The sequence below is a fragment of the Panthera leo genome, chromosome F2 (genome assembly GCF_018350215.1).
Source record: "Panthera leo isolate Ple1 chromosome F2, P.leo_Ple1_pat1.1, whole genome shotgun sequence".
In the NCBI taxonomy this organism is placed as follows: Eukaryota; Metazoa; Chordata; class Mammalia; order Carnivora; family Felidae; genus Panthera; species Panthera leo.
In genome coordinates, this window is record NC_056695.1 from 74,605,178 (window position 1) to 74,625,462 (window position 20,285).

Here is a 20,285-nt window from a genome sequence, read left to right on the forward strand (position 1 = left end):
CTCCCCTGCTTGTGCGCTCTCTCAAAATAAATAAATAAAGACTTAAAAAAAAAACAAGCAGATATAAGCCACGTAAACAAATGCTCTTTGGGACCATCAGTAGTGTTTAAGAAGTCCTTAATGAAAAGGAGTCTGAACACAGGCAGTTTATGAACCATGGACCATGCCACGCTGCCCCACGCCAGCATCCCGCAGGGTCCTGGGGAGGCTGCACTTGGCAGTTGGGACAGGCCGACCCTTCCTGCCCGTGAAGGACTGTCCGTGCAGGATGTAGAGCACCCCGGGCCCCTACGTGCAAAATTCCCGAAGGGTCCCCAGATGCTGTGACAGCCAATATGCCTCTTCCTGCTGTGGGTGGGTTCCCGTGCGTTCTTTGTCTTTCTTGACTATTTTTATTTCAGAGGGATGACTTTGGAGCCAGAGCTCTCTGGATTCCCAGGGGATTCTGGAATTCCTCCGCCCCCCCCCCCCCCCCCCCCGGTTTCCACAGTATGTGGGCATTCTGTGCCCCTCCCAGGCCAATGGCACTCTGAGCTTCAAGACCTGTGGAACCTTCAAACCCCGGAGTTCCACAAATGTCCTGAAGCCCACGGTGCCCAGAAACCAGAGCAAAGGGTTTGCAGATGTCGCAGGCGCCCAGAATGTCAGGATCTCTGTTTGTGCAGCAGAAATACATTTCTCCCTGTGAATTACCGACACCCCAGTTTTACAGATGAACCAGGCACCTCACAAGCTCCAGTCCCACCTGCACATGGCCCAGAGTGCCCTCCCTTCCCCCATCATGGGGCACACTGCTCCCAAGAAAGGAGGGGCCCCAGGACCCCCTCTCTCTCCTACCAGAAGCAGGTTTCTCTGTCTGGACTTCCTGTCTCCTCATTTGCATCTCCTCCCCTCCCCCCTTCCTCCTGGACCTGGAAGCAGAGCCCAGCTGAAAGGAGACTCCCTTGCCAACCCCAGACCCCATTCCTGCTGCATCCAGGCCCTGGTTTTCCCTAGCCCCAGCAGGGATGGGCTTTCAGCTCTTGTCCCCCAGTCTGCCTTCCTCTCTTTGTTCCGAAACAAAGTCACAGCTGGTAACAGGTGGCAAAAACATTTTCAGGATCTTTGTCCTGGGAACTTATCTGAAGAGCATAGTTCAAATGAAGGAAAATGCTAAAAGCATAAAGATGCTCACCGAAATATTATTTATAACCATGATGATGATAATGATATATTACATATATTATATATATATATATACACACACACATATATACATATATTATATGCATGTATTCTACAGAAATATGCAGTAACAGAAATGCTTGGGGCACCTGGGTGGCTTCCTCGGTTAAACATCCGAATCTTGATTTCGGCGCAGGTCGTGATCTCACGGTTCTTGAGATCAGCACGGAGCCTGCTTGGGATTCTGCCCCCCTCTGCCTCTCCCCCACTTGCACTCAGGTGCGCGCGCTCTCTAAATATAGATAAATAAACATTAAAACAAAAGAAATGGTTAAGCCACACAGTACTACCACTTGATGAAACACTACACAACCACACAATGCGACAATTGTTCGTGTCAACTCCAGAAGCGCCCCCTGAGAGACCCCCAACCCCATCCAATTACTGACGACGCAACAGGGAAGGACAGGGCCCCTGCCCTCGAGGAGGTTCCAGTTAAGTGACTGCACCTCTGCCGTGCTTTGGAAGTGCAGAGATTCCATTCTATTCACCCAACAGAATGAACACGTCCATCCCTCCTGCCCCAAAGCCTCCCCTTCCTTCTCTTTTCCTGATGGCCAATCTCCCAACACAGAGGACATTTTCAGTGCCCGTGAGGAAGTGCCTACGTGAAGACTGCTGAGCAACACGGTGGCACAGCCCTGGGACTTACACGGTCCGCAAGACGGTGCCTGCCAAATGGATTTCGGACGGGCTGGCTTTGGTCCCTTCCCACGTCCTTCTTCTTCCTCCCCATTATGCAGATCAGAAAGTACACTTGGCTATTGCGGCTGGTGTGTTTGCTTAACTTAACCTGAGGCATGTACATCTATAATCAGCAGCTCTTCGTGCTGGCACACAGGCTGAGCTGTAGGCAGCACGGAGATAGCGGCTAATCCCAAAGTTAAAGGACCACTGAGCCCCCAGACGTGGGATCCCTCATTTCCAGGACTCCGAAAGCTGGAAGCAGAAGTCACAAGAAGTGTGGAGGGCTGGTTGATCCCCGGGGGGTATTGAAGAAGAGAGAAATAATCCCCAAGGGCACCCAAGCCTGTGAGGAGCCCAGAGGGTGGTCACCTAGCTGTACCACATGTTTTGCAAACCGGCAGCCGGGGCTGGTTCTGTGTGCCCGGCACAAGTGGTCACCTAGGTGTGCCTGCCTTCACGTATCCATTCTCGGCCCTGCAGACACAGAGACGTGCCCGGCACAGGTGGGTTTTCAGTTAAGTCCCCGTGAAGAGCGAATCACAGTCCTGTTCCCCAAGGAGCTGCCAATCTAACGGGGAAAACATGCACAGGCCATGCATGGCAGGCAGTGTGGTCAAGACACATACAGGGGTATTCCTGGGGACCCAGGGGGAGGATGTGGGACAGGCTAGGGGGAAGGATTTCCAGAAGGGGTGACCCTTGAGTTCTGAAGAGGGAGGATTTAAACAAGAAGGTACAAAGAGGGGGAGCCTGGGTGGTTCCGTCAATCAAGCATCCGACTTCGGCTCAGGTCACGATCTCACAGTCTGTGGGTTTGAGCCCCGCGTCAGGCTCTCTATGCTGCCAGTTCAGAGCCTGGAGCCTGCTTCGGATTCTGTTATCTCCCTCTCTCCCTCTCTCTCTCTCTGCCCCTCGCCTATTCACAGTCTGTCTCTGTCTCGCAAAAAAAAAAAAAAAAAAAAAATGAATAAACGTTAAAAAAAATTTTAAAAAAAAGAAGGTACAAAGAGAAGGGTGTTCTAGGCGGAGAGATGTGCATATGCAAACCGCGAGTTCCAAGTCCTGGAGGCTGCATGGAGAGTGAATTTATTTAGGATAAACATAGAATATATCTGTATCTGCATACGTGTATCTATAGCCATAGCCCCATCTGTGTCTACTATCTGTAGTTCAAGTACCTGACAACTGGCTTTTTCGATCGTGATGGTACCTGTTGTTAAGCTTTGATTGCCTAAACACTTTAAAGACATCCGTCTCAAAGAAATGCAAGGCCAGCTACAAAACCTAAACAAGAGGCCGCCCCACCCATCAAGTTCCGCTTTTAGAAAGCCTTGGGTGCCGATGTAACTGAAGGCTCGAGCGACCCCACTTTTCCCCTCCCGTGCCCTAATTCCTGCTTCTACGTTTTAAACTCATCAATAGGGGCGCCTGGGTGGCTCAGTCGGTTAAGTGTCCCACTCCGGCTCAGGTCACGACCTCATGATCCGTGAGTTCGAGCCCCTCATCGGACTCTGTGCTGACAGCTCAGAGCCTGGAGCCCGTTTCAGATTCTGTGTCTCCCTCTCTCTCTGCCCCTCCCCTGTTCATGCTCTGTCTTTCTCTGTCTCAAAAATAAATAAACGTTAAAATAAATAAATAAATAAATAAATAAATAAATAAATAAATAAACTCATCAATAAAGAGGAAAGCTGCACAAACATAGTGCCCCACCCTCAACCCCAATAAAGGCAGAACTCCTTCTCTGTCCCTCTCTCTCCCGGTGACCTCGCCGTGTGGCCCCCCGGGCGGTGCTGTGTACCCTCAAGCATTGGTAAATAATAAACCCTACTGTTTCCCAAGGTTTCCCCATAGTTGCTGCTGAGAGGTATTTGCAACCCTAACCCTAACGAGGGCCGCCCCGCCACAACACTGACTCTGGTCAGGGGCAATGTCCCCGGGGGGCTCAGTAAGAGCAGCAGGGCCCAGGGGAGCGCCCCAGGCAGTCTGAAGGCTGAGACTGACACAGAAGGGTACTTGACACACAGCACCGGCAGTTAGGACTGCTGTGTGTCCAGAAGGGTCCTAAGCGTTTTTACATATATTAACGTATTTAATGCTCACACAGCACCCTATGAGGCTCGCATCACTGACATCTTCTGCGTCCATTCTGCAGACGAGGAAATGCAGATCAAGACAGTGGCCTTGTGGCCTGCCCAACACGGTACAGTACGCAAGTTAAGTGTGACTTAGACTCAGACTATCTGTCTTAACAGTCTACACTCGTGGGCGCCTGGGTGGCTCGGCAGGCCGAGCGTCCGACTTGGGCTCAGGTCATGATGTCAGGGTTCGTGAGTTCGAGCCCCGCGTCGGGCTCTGTGCGGACAGCTCGGAGCCGGGAGCCTGCTTCGGATTCTGTGTCCGCCTCTCTCTCTGCCCCTCCCCTGCTTGTACTCTGTCTCTCTCAAAAATAAATCAACATTGAAAAAAAAAACCATTCTAATACTCTGAATAGTATTCTTAAAATTACTCTGTGGTTCACAGAAGGTGGGGTGGGGCAGTGATAAGGCCAGGGTCCCAGGTGGGGCCCGGGTCATGGTGAGCTGTGTCCTGCTGTGGAATGTGGACTCTGTCCCAGGGCCATTAGGGACGTGGACACTGAAAAGAGGGAGGACATGACTGAATGCCCTTTAGGAACAAAGGTTATTGGCGAATGCCCAAGTGTTTACCATCCGGGCACGAGTGGAATAAACATCAGTCATTTGAGGCCAACTCAATCTGGGGGCTTGGCTTCCAGAATCACATAGAAAACTTCCACGCATCTGGTGGCCCCCCTTCTTGTGGCACGAGTACTATCAAGGCCACGGGGCCTGGCCGCAGTGGTTACCCCAGAACGTCCACCCTCCCGTGGAAGAAATTCTGCTACAGCCTCACGGCTCACCCGCGGCCCCCCGCTCTGGCTCAGCTATGAATAACCACAGACGTGAGGGGTCAGCACTGGTCACGGGCCAGGCACCGCGCCCCGCTTTGTGCACACCCTCTTACCCCGATAGGCAGGTGGGTGCTCCACTGTCTTCCTTACAAACGGGCATCCAGGTCACAGAGCCGGAGACAGACAGACGGAGGAGGCGCCAGGCCCAGTCCACCCTGAGATCTATTCCAGTGAACCCTCGGAGCTTTCGTATCCCTGTGGGGTCCACCTCGCCTGCCGGGCGGGACCAGCCGCATCTTCTCAAGGGAACGACGAGGCTCAGCAGGTTAAGGGCCCGCGGCTGGCAGGTGCGGGGTCACAGCGAGCTTGGGGTGAGGCTTGTGGCTTGTTGCTTCCCCCCTTCCAGCCTGGCCGTCGACCAGAACTGGATCTTTGAGCACCCAGGGAGGCCCCTGCGCTGCTGCAACTGCCCCGGTCTCAGCTGTGGGTGCCTGACCATTCTAGAAGATACTAATGATGCCTGCAAAGTGCGCCTCCCTCAACAACTGTAAGGAGTGTGCGCTCCCAAGGCCAGAGGGTGTGTGGGTCCCCCGCTCCGTTTTACAAACGAGGTAACAGGTGCAGGGAGACACTGGTTCCAAGGGCACCAGGACCAGTGAGGGATCTATGGGGGCTGCGGGAAGATACGCCGTGCAAGGTGCTGGGAACAAGTGCGAGCAGAGGGAGAGCGCAGAAGCCTGCCCTGTAAGCGGCATGAGAGCAGAAACCAGGTCTCAGCTCCTTACCGCTGCGTCTCCAGTGTCGGGCACTCAGAAACTACCTGCGAATGAGCCTGTCCAGGAAGGGCGGGGGGTGGTGGGGGGGAAGCTGAGAGGGAGTTTCAAGCACTGTTAACACGCAGTTAACGTCTACTCTCGTTTTCTCTGTGTTCCACCTCCGCACCTGCAATCAAGCCCTGTGATGTGTCTGTCGCTAAAGCTCCTTGTGTGGATCAATCCACAATCCACGAGTTCTGGGACCGTACTTTGGCCCCTTCTCCTAACCTTGGCCACTCGGGCTGTCTCTGATGCGCTGCTATAAAGGAATCAGGCAGCGAGGATCATGGATGGACGGGCACCACAGCAAGCGGACTGGGCTCCAGAGGCCGACCACGTGGCTTGAAAGCCCAGCTCCCGCACCTGCTGACAGCTGTGCATCCGCGGTTAAGTTACCTAGCCACTCTGTGCCTCGGTCTGGTCCCATCTCTGGTGAAACAGAGCAGGGAGCCCCCAGGGTGGCTGTGGGGGGTTAAATGTGTCAATGCGCAGGGCTCTTAGGAGAGCACGTGACCCGCAGTCAGACCTTCTGGCAAACAGTCTGTCAGCACTTATACTCGCGAAGTTCAGGTGATTCCTTAGAAAACAGTTCTGGAAGTGGGATCATAAGGTAGACAGATCCCTTGTAGACGGCAAGGAAATTGCCTTTGAAAGTCTAAGAAGAGAAAGGTCTTTAGCCCTAACGGATTAGCCCAAGAACAAGGGCTTGGGGGACCTAAGGAGCCAGCCTTTCTGCCGAGCTCTGTCCAGCCTCCTGCTGTAAGGCACCCCCTGTGCTCCGGGTACCCCGGGAGAGAGAGCACTCTCACCCACGCCGCAGGAGGTCCCGGCCCCGGGAAGCTTAAGCCCCAGCCCCTGGCAGCACCCCACTTAGCTGGGGCTTGTCTTTCACTTGAAACTCATAATTCGTATCGTTATTTCTCAAAGAGAACTCCCAAATTGTTTTAGCTTCAGGCCTCCCCACACTCAGAACTGAAAGTGCGCACACTCTTGACTTGTTCATTTGTCTGCTTCTCCCATGAAAGTATTAATATCTCAAGGGACAGAGCTCTTGTCTTCCCCTTTTGTCCTCCCTCCCCACCCGTCACCCAGGCTGGCTGCTTGGCACAGTGCCAGGGACCCAGAGCGTCTGCTGCATGAATGAATGAATGAATCAATCAATCAATGTGTGCATGAACGAACGAACGCATGGGTGAGAAGGAAAAACACAGCCTGAACCGAAACCTCCCTGCTAATTCTACTCACTCCGCTAGGACGCCCTCCTTAAAATCGTCGGGTACAAGGTGCTGGCCAGTCTTCAGATGCTCAAAGCCGGGGCCCCCGGGTCTCCTCTCTTCCAGGGGAACAGCCCCTGTTCCCCAACCCTTGCTCTTCTCTTAAAGGTTATCAGCAATAGAAATTCCATCTGGGTCTCACTGCTGTCCGTATCTCTGACCACCAACACTGCCTCTTATTTAGTGAGGCTGCCTTCGCCTCCAGTCCGCCTCTGGGCCCGCTGATAACATTTATGTTTTTGGAGGAAATGCTTGAGTCCTGAGGGATAATGCCCACTTACATGGCTCTTCGAGCCTGAAAAGATACACTGGAGCAAACGGGCCTGGCTTTCCAGAGCGAACGCCAGGGAGGAGTCCCCGTGGGTCCTCCGATCGGGGGCCTCCTCACCTCCACTGTTGTGCTCTCCTCTGGGCGGTGTCACTGGGTTCCACCGACAGCTCCTCCTGGACCAGCATCCTACACTCGTCCCCACCTGTCCCCCCGCCCTGCCGCCCGCATGGTTAGGTGCCTGCTTACTGCCAGTCTCTTCCTCTTCCCCACTCTCTGCCAGGACGTGAGCTCCCTTTGTCTGCCCAGGACAGTGCCCGGCACATAGAAAGGGCTCAGGAATCGTCGTTAACGCACACGCTATTGACACTAGCATTCGTCAAATTCACAACCTACCATCGTCCTGCTGGGAGCTAGGGATACAAAAGCCTCTGAGCTTAAGCAACTGGGCCAGGAATACCCCCACTGCAAGACAGGAAATGCCCTCTCCCCCGGAGACGCCGACTTCCGCATTCACACCCTCAACCTGATCAAGGTCTTTGCAAGCCCGGGAGAGCAGCCACACAACACCCCTCCCCCCACGAAAACGCTCGTGCGCACATACACAGTCCCCCACGGCTGCACGCTCCTGCGCCCCATGTGCATCTCTGCACACCCTGTTGTGTGTTTCGCGACTCCATCAGGGACGCCGCCTGTAAACATTTCCTGGGGAGTGAAGGAAGTGACCACCACCGTGCTGTCGCCTTCCTGCTGCTCTGGGTGTCAGCGGTCTTGGATCCACGGGGACGAACACTTGCCCCGCCTTTGGCTCGGCTTTTCATCCGAGGCAGCGGGGTCTCCCCAGGCCATCTGGTCCAGTGCCAACAGGCAAACAGGCGCCCGCTGTAAACTTGCCACATTTAGCAGCCGTGTCGCTTTGCGTAAGTTAATTCTCCTTTCTCGTTTCCTCATCCGTACTTGGGCCACTGGGCTGTTATGAGTGGTCACGGTAAGGGAAGAGTTTGGAACAGGGCCTGATCCATAGTTTAATAAATGGGATGGTCTGTGGTATTGGCACTGGGCCTGGGTGACTGTTCAGCGTCAGGAAGACAGATGTGGGTATCAAGAACGTTGTAGCCAGCATCTCCCGTGTGCGCTCGTGGTGTTTTTAATACATCAGTTGATTTAGAAACGATCTCGATGATGTACCTATGTATGGATATTCACATACATATGACGTACACGGGTGTATATACAGATGTGTATACACATGTCTATAAATACGGATGTGTGTATATGTATGACAAATGTATATGTATACACATGCACACACACACACACACACACACACACACACACTGCCCATTTCTCAGCTCTGCCTGCTCAGAGGGCCTAGAGGCAATGCCACCTCAGTAGCAATGGACACATCTTGTGACCAGAGGATATTTCTAGATGCCATTCTCCACCGAAAGGATCCAAGGCTCCTTGACCAACTGCTGATTCCATCCTTAACCAACTGATAAAGCCAACAATGCAGGAATGGGACAGCCCAGCATCAGCCTTCCAATGTGAGGCGTTCAGGACACCCTGTGGGATGCCTGTGGGATGCCTGGCAAAAGCATAAAATCTAAATCGGATCACGAGGCAGCATCAAACACTGAGGGAGAGTCCGAAAAATAATTGGCTTGAACGTGTCAAAAATGTCACGAAATGTAAGGCTAAGGAAGTTTTCCAAGAAGGACACATACCACATGGGCTTCTTTTTGCTATGAAGGACCTCGCAGAGGGCAACTGCTGAAATCTGAATAAGGTCTAAGGATCAGATAATAGTAACAAATCAATGTTAAGTTTCTGCCTTAGTTGTATCGTCATTGTAAGAATTTTCTGATTTTAGGAAAAAATGGAGAGAGGAAAGGCTAGAACAAAAATAATAAAATGTTAACACTTAAGGAATCCGAGTGAATGGTCCCCGGGAATTTTGGGGGGCTGTTTTTTGCAACTTATCTGTAAATTTGCAATTATATCAAGACAAAGTAATTGAAAAAAAATCAATTGAAAAGAATACCCTGGGTTCACATACTGAGAAAAAGTGAATATAGTGCTTAGCACAATAATCTGAAGCTCTTATAATATCGTTGTTACCAGAACAGTGTACCCAGCACATAATAAGCTGAAAATGGATAGATGATATTATCACTGTCAGTATCATCACCATCACCCCTGTTATCCCTGACGTGCTTGATACTAACTACACAACACTCAATACCTTTTCTTACTGTGACTTCTAACTACTTCATATCTGCATTCAACTCCATCGTCTGAAGGTCCATTATGGAAACACCCGTTTCAGGTGCTTCCAGCCCTCACCTGCAACGGTGCTGAGTTTGAAGACCAACCAAGAGAAGAGAGGTAGGGCCCATTCAGATCTACACGTACGGACACATATCAGTTCAATCTTTTGCCATCGTCCGAATCTCTGCTTTGTTCTTGCTAGTTCCTGGGCAACCCAAGGTCGACTAAGCCCAGCTCCTAAAGACACAACCTAGGGCCTTTGCCCATAGACCTCCTGGATACCTAGAGTTTCTTCTCTGTTCCCTCTTCAGACCCATCCGTAAACACTGGGCATCTCAGTGACTGGGCCTCTTATTCTGCACTGCACTGCCTTATTCAATAAGAGGAACCTCCTATTATACCCCCAGTCCTGACCCATCCAAGATGGCGGGACTATTGCCAAGTCCAAGCTTCTCCCCAAGGGTCTTCTGTGCTCAGACCATTTCTGGGATGTGACAAGGTCCCAATCATCATTAATGTGTGTAACACGTTCTTTAAAAGTAAACCCACAGTCCTTTCCCTATCATCTTTTGTCCCCATCACTCCTCATTCTCTCAAGACTCACAGAAATCATACCTTTAGCTCATTTTCCTCCTCTCTTCGTTTCTCACCTCCCTTGCCCCTATCTTCAGCCTATGGAGACACTATGGCCATTGCTTCTTCCCCTTTTCAGGAGACCCCATACTGTGTCTGACCTTCCTACGACCATAGAAAGGCTCCTATTTGTATCGACCTATTTGTATATATAAAACCAATAAATCCTAAGGTCCAAGCGGCTTAGTTTTTACATGGAATTATATACAGCAATCACAGGTTGGCTGTCCAAAGAAATTTTAAAAGCAATTCCATGTTTATAGACAGGCAGGTAGACACAGATATAGATGTCCTCACCAATAATCATATAGAACAGCCACACACGCACAAATACATGCACCCACCTTCCTTCTTCCACAGTGGTTGCCATGATATCCAAGCTGAGTTAAACACTGGCAGATCGAAGAGAGACAGCCCAGGGCAGGGCGATCAAAGTTTCCCCAAGCCCGCCTTCCTCACTGATGGAAACGTTCTCAATGTGCACGGTCCAAAATGGTAGCCGTGGGTCACATGTGGTGACATGTGGCACTTGAAATGTGGTGAGTGTTGAGTGAGGGCTGAATTTTTAATTTTGTTTAATTTTAATGAATGAACATTTAAATAGCTGTATATGGAGTGGCTACCTGCGGACAGCTTAACTCTAGTCCAGGGCCTGGCAGGCTTTTTCCATTAAGGACCAGACTAAATATTTCAGGCTCTCAGGCCACACAGCCTCTGTCACCACTGCTGGTGTGCTGTGACAGCAACCACAGACATACTTGAACAGAGGAGTGTGGCTGGGTACCAATAAAACTTTATTTATAAAAAATGGCCAGGCCAGTTTTGTCCTGTGGGTCATAGTTGTTTGCTGATGCTCACTCCAGCACAGCATCATTCCAGACCTTCTTTGAGATGGCAGGCATTGGTCATACGAGGCTGTTCCCAATCCGGTTTTTAAGTACTTGCTTAATGAAAACACAGAAGGCTTTCCTTTCAAGAAAAAGAGGTCACTTGATATCCTAACGGTCCTACATTTTTCCCTTTAGGAGAAAGCCTTCCCTCTTAACGGAATGTCCCCGGGGAGGGCAGGCCAAATTATAAAGAGATCAAGACAAGACATCTCTCCTCCGCGACTCAAGATTATTCTACGGAAGAAACCAGAAAAGACAATACCTCTCACTCGTGCAAGGGGAAGAGGGCAGTCATTTACCTAAGTATGCCCAGGGACTGTCCACTTCCGGTCCTGGCCACAAAGCTCAAAACGTTTGCTCGCCACAGCCCCTGGCGATGATAGTCACTTCTGGCATTTCCAGGTCAGAAAGGTGGAGTCTGAAAACGGTCCCAACTGGAAGGGAAGAGGAAGAGGAGAAAAGTTGAAGTCACTTTTGACATTTTGCTCATTCGTGGTCTTTTGAAAATGACTCAGGACGATTAAAAGGCATTCGCCCAATGCCCCACACACCCACCCAGTGATTTATGCGTCAAGTATTTTTTTTGAAAGAAACACCTATCCCGTTCAGTGCACACAGCCAAGCACCAGAAACAGAAAGGTGAGTAAACCATAGTTCACGCCTTTAAGAAGCTCAGGCTGGTGGAGAGGACAGAAAAATAAATAAGCATCTCATGGCAACACGATACAAGGACGTGAATGATATTTGGCAGAGCGAAGGGAGAAATGACCAGCCCAGTAGGAGGCCAGATGGATCGTTTTAGCTGCTCCTTGCTCAAGTGAAACGCCTTTTGGCAAAAAGAAAAGGGTTGGGGAAAGGGTCTCTGAGGAAGATGAGAAAAGAAAAATGTATGTGAGATCAGGGCTAGGATGCACCAGGGAGGCCGGGTGGGAGATGGTTTGGGAAGGCCTCACCCTTGAGTAAGAACAGAGACCCACAGTTGAGTTCTTACTGTGCCCCAAGCACTGAGAGATGTACCGACCACACGTTGTCTCACGAAATCCCTGGGGTGGTCTCCAGGATCATTCCCATTCAATGGATGGGCAGCTGGAGCTGGGAGAGCTCCTGTGAGCAACCCTGAGCAAGATGACAAAGGCAGTGAGGGGTAGAGAGCGGCCCCCAAGGGGACACCCCCATTCTGTCTGGTTCTACTGTCCTCATCGTAGCCGCCAGGACAGGTGCGTACGGTAACGGCCCCTCCCATTTTCTCTGGCCACTGTGTACGCACGCTCCTTTGCAGAGTGGTTTTGCTCCCTCTCCCCACGTGAACTGAGGTCCACTTCTCCACCCTCTGAATCCGAACTTGGCCATGTAACTTGCTTTAGCCAGTGAGCCAATAACAAAAGACAAAAAGCTTCAAAGGCGCTTGTGCCCAAAACTTCCCCTTCCTCGCTGCTAGGAATCACTCTGGGGCCACACTGGCCCCTGAGCTGGTCCCCTGGAGGAGGACAAACACCATGGGAGAGGCTCCAGGCATCCCAGCCAGCCCGGCTGCCCCCCCCCCCTCCCTGCCCAGTGCGTGGACCACCCCACTGAGTCCCAGCCAAGCTGCGGGGACCACAAGGAGCGTCCAATCAACCCACAGATTCAGGAGAGATAACAAGTGTTTGCTGTTTAAGGCACTAAGGTTTGGAGCTGCCTGTTAGGCAGGGAAAGCTCACCGATGCAATCACCAAGTAAGCTTTACGCTGCCGGCAATGGTGATAAAACACGATCAACTTGCAACTTAGAAAGACAGGTCAATGGGGGATGGGCATTGAGGAGGGCACTTGTTGGGATGAACACTGGGGTTGCTATATGTGAGAGATCAATCACTGAACTCTACTCCTGAAGTCACTATTACACTATATGTTAACTAACTTGGGTTTCATTTTTTTTTTCTTTTAATCCTCACGATAATAAAACGAAAGATCGGCCTGTGTGGGTGATTGCCCAGAGAGGAGGAGGGCCAGAACTAAGGCAGGGCTGTGGGATAAAGGAGATATGGGAGGTTCAAGGAGCTATTTTAGATGTAAGGTCAACAGGATTTAGTTACAGACCGACCCACGATTTGTCTAAAGGCGCCTGGTGTTGACAATAAATAGATTCTATTTGGAGCTCGCCGAGGGGGCGGGATGTGGCCACAGACGACACGCCAAGTGGCCTGAGCCACAGCAGTTGGGGCTCAGTGTCACAGCAAATGCAAGCACCCGGGATGGAACTTTCTTTTCAGCCCCTGTTGTCTGAAAGAAGAATTAAGGTGAGCTGCTCACCGCCCCAGCCTCCTGGCTGGACCTGCCTTTCCCACCTCCTCTGATGCCTTTCCCTGCTCTTGGCGGCCCCCGGAGGGATCCGTGTAAATTGCAACCCCGACCTTCCTCCCTCCCATCACCAGCTGGCACCGTCCTCTTTCCCTCTGTGCTGTCCACACACTCTTTAGATTTCAGTATCGACGGCCTTTCCCAGGGACAGCTTTGCCGGCCGCCTCGACAAGGCCGGTCCCCGCCACTGCCCAGAATTCCCTGTGCTCCCAAACAGCATGCGCCACTGGCCTGATAACTCCCTGGGGTCACAGGTGTGCCCGTGCTACATGTCACTCCGTCACCACCACCTGGCACGCGGCTTACCGCGTGGGACAAAGTCAGTTCCTGTTTCCTGAGTGAGAGAACGAACAGAAACATTCACGTGTCACCCGTCCGAGATGTTTTCTTTAACGTACTCCTTTCCACACTCCAAGCTGGGTTAGCCACCTTGCCGTCGGGCACCCGCGGCTTGCTGTGCTTACCTTCATTCGTTTGCGCGGGATTCCTGGCCCCGACCTGGCAAGCTTGCAACTGCGGGGCTTTTCCAAACTACAGCTGTCCCCCAGGTGTCGCCCACCTTCCGTGGCCTCCGTTTCTCAGCTCCTGGCGCACAACTGGGGGGCTAAGCGCGCAGAGAAGGTAACTACCCCACTCTGCACCTGCTGGTCCTAGGGAGCAGCCTAGCTATTATGCACGGAGATTCTCCTGGCCTTTGCTTGTCAACACGCGCCCCGAAAACCTCTTCCGAGGTGGTTCTCTTCCCGCGGCACCCTGCCCTCCTGCATCTCCCTACGTTCCACGTGCTTCCCTACCCTTCCACGTGCTTCCCTACCCTTCCTCTCCCGGGCCTTCGCCCTTTCATTTCTATCCATCCAACTGGTAGCCGCTCCCGGCCCAGGCCCTCAGACGCCAACTGCTGGGTTTAAACCAGGAGATCTGGAAGCAAGAAACACGTCCACCAACTCTATCTGCTACGTGGGAGATGAGGGCCCATAAGTCATTCCTCCTTTACCCCTAACAGAGCATCACCATCGGCGAGCCCCCTGACGTTCTTTTTGACGTTCCTTCCCATCATGCAATAGAACACGATACATCTTGTCAGGGGGTTTTGTTCTCTGATTTTGTTTCTTTGGGGAGCAGGGGAGGGGGCTGGAGGCAAAACTCTGCATCACCCCTGGAGGAGCGCGGCCGGTTCGCTTAATAAATCACGGCTTTCTCCTCCACGTGAGAAGTGATGATCCAGATAACCGTGAACACTGGACCCGGCTGAGTAATATTGCTGCCCTTTGAAGGTACAGGAGTCTGTTCCCAGAGGCCGGTGGCCATGTCATACTCCAAAATAATCTGCCTTACTGCCGGAGGTGCCGACAGACCAGGAGAGGCCGGTCAAGCCAGGCTGCGTGACTGTAGACAAACGGCCTTTCTCTGAGCCTTAGTTTGCTCCTTAGTAAAACGGACACCGCACCTGCTTCCACTACTTTGCAAGGCTCTACTGCGAAACAAGCGGATAAAAACCAACGTGAAATCACTTTAACAACAACGGCAATGAAGTAAAACTCGCAGTAGCGAGAGCCTCCGAGACCACTTGTGATGGCTCACGGGCACTTTCCCAAACTAAGCCCTTTGTTCTCCAACGCTCTGCTAATCTTCACAAGGATGTCATGTGAACTATTTTTGCATCATTTTGCGGATGAGTACCTGGCGGCTTGAAGAGGCTAAGCAACTCGTTCAAGGTCGCAGTCAAGACTGGAGGCCGAGTGATAAACCAATTCCTACCCTGCCTAGCACGGCGTAGTTCACGACGGCGCTCACTGAGCCTCGGGTGCGCCCGTCGAGCTCGCTGCTCGGCCCTGGCAGGGACCACAGGACACTCTTGGGTTCTGCCAGTGAGGAGCCCACCCAGTGGGGAGGGGTGCGGGCACACAGCCGGCAGCCGCGCCACCCTGCACCCCAGGGGGGAGCCTGTCAGTGCACAAGTGGGTGGTTTCTTAATCCGAGTTCCTGTCCGGAACACGATGATCACGACCGTGGAGAGTGAGATGACCACAGAGACGGGCAGATCTGTCTGCCACGGGGACGGGTGTCCCAGATGTAGGCAGGTGCAGGGACGGATCAGAAGCTGGGCAGTGAGATGACCCAGAAACGCCTGGAGTAGGAGCCGGGTACCCAGAGCAGGGCTGCTGGCCAGCTGGGAGCAGGGTGCAGGGCAGGGGAGCCACAGGTGCCTGGGCCGGCTCCAGGGTAGAGGAGTTGAGCGGCCCCTTCCTGAGGCAGCCGTGTCTGCCCTCTCGCGGCCCAGGGGCTGAGGAAGCCGGCCCCGGCCTGGCGGGCTGGCAGGAAGGGCACTGTACCCGGCAGGAAGTACACACGCTTGTCCTGGGAGGGCTGTCCTCTCATGCGTCCCCTCCCCCTCTGACAGGGCTTCAGCTGGGGGCGGTTTCTCCGACCGAGTGGATTTCTGAATTCGGAGGCCAGGCGCTGGTCTGGCAGCTTCGGGGAGACGTTATGATTACCGACAGCGAATGGATGGATGTGGACATGAGGCCAGCAGCGGGCTGAGCAGCCTGTGTGCATGATTTCATTCGGTCTGCGCAGCAGTCCTCTGGTGGCCGGGGGCAGGCTGACCCCCGTTTCAAAGACGTGGAAACTGACGCTCTGAGGTCGTTTGCCCAAGGCCGCAGGTTAGGCAAGGGGCAGAGGTGCAATTCAAAGTCAGGGTCACCTCGTACACAGACCCGTCTCCTCGCCTTCTGGCCCAGCTGGGCTCTAGAAGGTCGTCTCCCCACCTCACACCCCACAGATGTGTAAGTTGGGGGGGAGGGCTGGGGCGGCTCACTGGCCTGCACCTCCGCTCTGGGCTCCCTAACATCATCGGTGGCTCCCAGCTCTGCAGCGGCTTCAGCTTCTGGTTCCCAGCACCGAATGCAGTCTGTTCTCCAAGCCCAGAGAAATAAAGACGTGGGAACTTCTCACCCGAGGCAAACACCCCAAACACGGCTGGCCGTCACTCCCTCCCACCGGCCCGAGCCTCAGTCTGTTGGTTTTCCAACAACGCAGGTCTGGCTACGCCTCTTTCTAGAAGCAGGTAAAGAAACCTCGGTCGTACCTCACTATGAACTGAAGGTTGCTCAGAACCCCCAAACCGCAACCTTGCCATTTTCCTCTCTTACAACCCGCTTCCTCAAAGCACACGAAGGGAGGGGGTGCCCTGCTTCCGTCTCAGGGTTCCTCCATGAAGTCCCCTGGGCCCTGGCTGTCTCCACCCTCACTGCCACTGTCACCAGATCCCACCGTCTTCCAGCTTGAAGACTGTCTGTTCTCTGGGGCTTTCCCCCATGCCCCCTCCTCTCTTGTTCTGTCGAGCCCAACTCCCAGCCAGGAAGATGGGTGGTGCGGCCACAGAGCACCAGTGGGAAGACTGAGGCTCGGACATGGAAGTCACCTGCCCCAGTCTCAGAGATGACAAACGGTGTCCCCCACACTCTGCCCCGGAGCCCGTGTTCTCCTGGCCCTCGCCGCCCCCTCCGGCCCCAGGCCTTCCCGGAGGTGTCCCCTCGGCCTTCCTCGCTGGGGAACCTGAATTCGCCTTCAGAGCAGGGAGACCGACGCTGGAGGCCTAGCAGCCTCCTCTGGGCCTCCCGGCTTCTCTGTACTGCCCAGAATCGCGCTCAGATCTAGGAGGGATTGTGAAAGAAGATGCCTGTGTCTGTTTTCCAGGCAATCGCAGCCTAATTAGGGAGGCACAACTATGTACTTTTGAACAACAGTTTGTGGACGAGGGGAAAGAAGGAGGGCGGGGTGGGGGGGAGGGAGAAAGAAAAAGGGAAGGAAGTGAAGAAAGCGAAGTTGTGCTGACCATGGAAACCTTGAGCCAGAGGACAGGGCTGGCGTCACTCAGAGTCTGTCCGAGCTGAATGCCACCATTAACCGTCCTATTTATAGCCCTTTGAAATGTGGCTTGGTGAAGTGGGGGGGAGGGGGGGGGGGCTTTGTTCTTTTGGCCTCTTATCTGATTCTTCAGAACAAAAGGAAGGGAAGGGAGGTGGGGGGGCAGGTGGGCAGGGGTGTGTGAGTGCGGGTGGTCAGACCAGACACACTGGACCCAGGAAACGTGGGTGTGTCTGCCACGTGGGCGTGTCACAGCAGGATCTGGTGACGCGAGATGGGGGGGGGGTGTAACAGGTCCCCCCAACCCCGCTCGACTCAACCTGGGGGACCTCAGGCCCAACGGCCAACTTTAATGAACCTCAGCTTTCCCAACTGTCAAAACACTGATAACTATAATGACCGCAGAGCCCTGGTTAGAACGTTAAATGAGCCCGAAATGTCCAGAACGCGGTATTTCCTGAGCAGAAACTCCGGAGGGATAAAAGGGCAGACGGCCGCCAGAATCCACAAAATGCAACCCAGCCTTGCTCAGAGGGAGGTCTACAGGAGCCCGTGGGCAGGGGTGGTCTGGGAGGCTGCGGTGTAAGCACTGTGCCAACAGAGCAGCAGAGAGGGCTTGGTGCAGGGGGTCACGTAGGAGACCCGGCCGCTGGGGTCCCTGGCTGCTGGCCTGGGGAGGACAAGGGAGGCTCGCTCTCTAGGACACCCCGAGCTTCCCAAGTCGGGCAGAAACCCAGCGGTAAAGGCAGGACTTGGCAGCTGTGAACTGCGGGCTGGCTTCTCGCCCCGGCTTTGCCCGCTAACGGGCTGAGGAATCACACAGGTTGGCCCTCTGTCTGCTTAGCTGTAAAGTAGGGGGCAGGGAATATCTAAAATGTCACGTCAAAGTCTTAGGTGCCTCCAGGGTCCAGTGCCACCCCCAAGCTTCATAAGCCCAGACCACTTCTCAGCCTTAAATTCGGACAGCCCCAGAGCTGCACCCTATCACCTCCTCCAGGAAGCCCTCCACGGCTGGAAGGTCTGTGTGGCAAAGAGCTTCCTAATCCACAGAGGTGACCAGAGAGCAAAGGGTCACTGCGTGGGGCACGGATCTCGCCTATCGCTAGCGGTGTTCAAGCAGACGCAGAACCACCACAGGGGAGAGTGGAAGGGAGGAAACAATTCCCGGGACACCGTGCAAGGGGTTTCTACACTTGGAACAGGGATCATGACGACCAAAGCACACACTTAGCAAGCACTTGGAGTGGGCACTCTGCAGGGCACCTTCTAAACACTAAGTGCCAACTCATTTAGTGCTCGTTTAGTACCTACTGGGAGGTGGGTACTATTCCCCATATTTTATCGATGAGGAATGGAGGCACAGAGAGGTTAGGCAACTCGCTCAAGGTCACACAGCTAAGACGCGGCAGAGCCAGTATTTTTATTGAGCGAATCAATGAATGACTCAGTAGATGAATAATTGAAATCTTGGAATAGGGGAAGGTTAAACAAGGGCACTGCTAAGCCTCTTTGCAAATGCTGGCATTTTACAGCTCCTTCTTGTTTCATGCTCTATAAACGTGCACCGTCTGTAATGTGTTATCATTCAATCTACTCAAACACACCTTCCTCCCTCTCCACCCCCCTGGCTCCAGATCCCGTCACAGCTTCTGACACTGTGGCTCCTGCTCAGAGAAAAGGAGAAACCTCCTTTACTTCACCCCAGGGCAGATTCCCAACGATGCGGAGATATTCTGCTGTTCAAAGCTGTGTCCGGGGCCAGTAAATTTTTTCACCTTCTTCGGACGTTTGGCCTGGTAGAGACATCAGTTTAGTTTTTATGATCCTAGAGTTCACAGATCGTTTTTGCTTAGTTCAGTTTGTTCCCTGTCATAGGTAGAGACAGAAAAACTAGCAGGAGACAGAAAAACTATGTCGGAACCAATTCTTCAAACCACTCTGAAAGGCGTGATTTTCATTGGAAATTTCTGGTAGGTGGGGGAGCACGACCTCGCTGGCTTCTAATCTCCCTTTTTCATTTTACTTTCCTTTTTTTGCCGGAAGACTGAGGTCCCAAATCTAAGATTTTGCTTTAGCAACAACCAGGAATACCCCCCACAAGGACATTCTTGTTTGTGGCCGCTGGTACGTTTCCCAAGCAAAGGTCTTTATTCATCAGACTCTCCACCAGGTGGTAGGATTAACGGTGTTTTCGAGGCAGGAGAACAACAGCAGACCTTTCTCTCCATTGTGAAGATGTTATTAAAAGGGAATTTTCCAGTGTTGCAACAGCAACTTCTACTAATCATTTTAGTTGGAGCAGGTCGCTCAAAGACACCTGCCTGGGGAGCTGGGTGGGTCTGCATGCCTGGTGACAAGCTTCATATTAATTAAGCCTTCCTGCTGCTCACAGCCCTGTCTCCGACCCCCGCGGGCTCCCAGACCTTCCTCAATCCCCAGGCACCATGGGGATCTCAGAATTCGATGTATGAGTACAACCGGAAGGAAGGGTGCTTGCCATCAGCAACACAGGGTCCGACACGGAGGCAGAAAAATCCGGCAAGTCTATCAAGGTTAGCTCAATAAACCCATCCAGCCAGCACCAAATGGTGAAGCAGGGAAAAAGCCTTGGAGCCCCACCCGTCGGGACACAGCGTGCAGAGGACAATCAGGACCGCGCTCCCGCCAAAGAAGAGGCTACAGAACCTGGGTCCCTTTGCCGTGGCCGTTGGGTGGGATGGCACGCAGCCTGGGTGGGCTTGGGGACAGATGTCCAGTGCGATGTGTTCTATATCTGCACCTCTGAGGGAGTCTATTTCTACCCTTGCCGGCCCCCCGATGTAGAGACACCAGATGATCCTGGGAATTACACAACATGAGGCCTGAGATCTCGGGCTTCGGGCAGAAACGGAGCAGTTAGGAATTGCCACTTTTCTAGCTGTGGGACTTCGGGCAAGCGGCTTCACTTCGCTGAGCCTCAGTTTCCACATCTGTAAAACGGGAGTAGGGGGGAAATACAAGCAGTGACCTTACGGGGCTGCTATAAAGACTAGGAAAGCAGTATCAAAGGAAGGGTCAAGTCGCTGACCAGGTCACCCGACTCGTCTGTACCATTCAAGGTGGGAGG

General features: G+C 53.0%; 1 protein-coding gene across 2 annotated transcripts in view; it reads right to left on the bottom strand.

Moving 5' to 3' along the window:
• The window catches only part of ST3GAL1 (ST3 beta-galactoside alpha-2,3-sialyltransferase 1), a 95,601-nt gene that overhangs the window by 66,596 nt on the left and 8,720 nt on the right, over window positions 1-20,285 (bottom strand). For both annotated transcript variants that reach the window (XM_042924146.1, XM_042924147.1), the window contains exon 2: window positions 11,270-11,404. The gene's annotated coding sequence lies outside the window, so the exon portion shown is untranslated. The remainder of the gene's footprint in view (window positions 1-11,269; window positions 11,405-20,285) is intronic.